This window comes from Gossypium raimondii, chromosome 5 (genome assembly GCF_025698545.1).
Source record: "Gossypium raimondii isolate GPD5lz chromosome 5, ASM2569854v1, whole genome shotgun sequence".
NCBI lineage: Eukaryota > Viridiplantae > Streptophyta > Magnoliopsida > Malvales > Malvaceae > Gossypium > Gossypium raimondii.
The window spans coordinates 33,680,531-33,682,820 of NC_068569.1; the positions used below are offsets into that span (position 1 = coordinate 33,680,531).

General features: G+C 39.0%; 1 non-coding gene across 1 annotated transcript; it reads right to left on the reverse strand.

Moving 5' to 3' along the window:
* Positions 1–373: 373 nt before the first annotated feature.
* On the reverse strand, positions 374–480 carry LOC128041444 (small nucleolar RNA R71). Its single transcript, XR_008196466.1, has one exon. It is a non-coding gene; the product is annotated as a small nucleolar RNA R71 (small nucleolar RNA).
* Positions 481–2,290: the final 1,810 nt, after the last annotated feature.

The window sequence follows — 2,290 nt, forward strand, 5'->3', positions numbered from 1 at the left end:
GGGATAGAGCTTTGGGACAGTATGCCGTGCCAGTATTTCATGATCTTAATTCGGGTATTAGGAGACTTGAAATTGAGGCACAATAGTTCGAGTTGAAGCCAGCCATGTTCCAGATGCTTCAGATAGTAGTGGGCCAATTCAGTGGAATGCCTACCAAAGATCGTTACCTACACTTAAGACTGTTTATGGAGGTGAGCAATTCTTTCAAGTTAGCAGGAGTACCCGAAGATGCATTATGATTGAATCTGTTCCCATATTCACTAAGGGACAAAGCTCGAGCGTGGTTGAACTCATTACCACCAAACTCAATTTCAACATGGCAAGAGTTAGAAAAAAAATCCTTATGAAGTATTTTTCGCCTATCAAGAATGCTAATTTGAGAAACGAGATCAATACTTTCCAACAAATGGATTATGAGTCATTGTATGAGGCATGGGAAAGGTACAAAAAATTATTATGGAAGTACCCTCATCATGGAATCCCACATTGCATACAACTTGAGACATTTTATAATGGTCTCAATACTCACACGAGGATGGTAGTGGATGCTTCTGCTAATTGTGCTCTCCTTTCTAAGTTTTATAATAAGGCTTATGAAATCATTGAGAGGATTGCCAGCAACAATTATCAATGACCAACCAATTAGGCAGCGTTAGGAAAATGAGTTGCTGGAATACATGAAGTAGACGCTCTTACTTCACTCACATCTCAAGTATCATCAATATCCTCAATGTTAAAAAATCTTACTACTAATGGGTGTAATAGTTTTGCAGCACAGCCACTGAATCAATTTGAAAATGTAGCCTGTGTTTATTGTCGGGAAGGACATTTGTTCGAAGAATGTCCATCGAACCCAGAATATGTGTGAAGGCAAGTGCTGCAATCCAATTTCTATAACCCATCATGGTGAAACCACCCGAATTTTTCTTGGATTAACCAAAGGGCAGGAACCAATAACAATTATGTCCAACCTAGATCGACCCAGCCACCTAGTTTTTCCCAACAAGCTCAGAAACCAACCCAAGCTGAACCATCCAATAGCCTAGAGAATTTATTGAAAGCATACATGGTGAACAATGATGCCTCTCTAAGGAATATGGAGAATCAAGTGGGCCAGCTTGCAGCTAAACTCAGAAACCGACCACAAGGTGCGTTACCTAGTGATACGGAGAATCCGAGGAATCAAGGGAAAGAGCATTGTAAGGTGTTAACATTGAGGAGTGAAAAGACTTTAGAGCCCAATTCCATCGAAGTTGAGAAGGAGCCAGCTGACGCTCAAGACTCAGAGAAAATTCAACCGAGTGTTGAAATTCCAGTTTCATCGGAAATTAAATCTGCAAAATCCAATAAGGTAACTTCTAAATCAGCTAATTCTGATCAATTAATAACTCTGTTAGATGAAGAATTACCATAGAAAATGAATCAACCAGTTCCAGTAAAGAAACCTCCACCACCCTACCTTCAAGGACTTTAGAAGAAAAAGCATGAAATTCAATTCAAGAAGTTCCTAGACGTACTCAAGCAACTTCATATCAACATCCTGTTGGTTGAAGCACTTGAACAAATGCTGAACTACTTCAAATTCATGAAGGATATCCTGTCTAAAAAATGAAGGCTTGGAGAATTTGAGACGATAGCCCTAACGAAGGAATACAGTGTATATCTTCAAGACACACTACCCCCAAAATTGAAGGATCCTGGATGTTTTACCATACCTTGCAATATTGGAGCAACATATTGTGGTAGGGCACTATGTGACTTGGGTGCGAGTATCAACTTGATGCCCATGTCAATATTTAGGAAGTTGGGGATAAGTGAAGTTAGACCTACTACAGTTACACTTCAATTTGCAGATTAATCCTTAGCACATCTAAAAGGAAAAATCGAGGACTTATTGGTCCGTTTAGACAAATTTATCTTTCCTGCTAACTTTTTGATTCTAGACTTTGAAGCAGACAAAGAGGTGTCAATCATCCTAGGAAGACCATTTTTAGCAACCAGAAGGACCCTTATTGATGTGCAGAAGGGCAAGCTTACTATGCGTGTTCAGGATGATTAGGTAACATTTAACATTTTTAAGCCCATGCGATTTCCTGACACAATTGATGATTGTTCTGCAGTGTCCGATTTAGAGGATTTAATCATGGAGAAGGAACCCAATTATGTTGAGGACCCATTGGAACAAATTTTGACATCAGATCCTCCAAATGATGAAAAGGAGGATGAATACTTAGCTTTGTTAGAAGCTAATCAAAGGGAATTTAATATGCAATCCTACTTTGAATCTTTA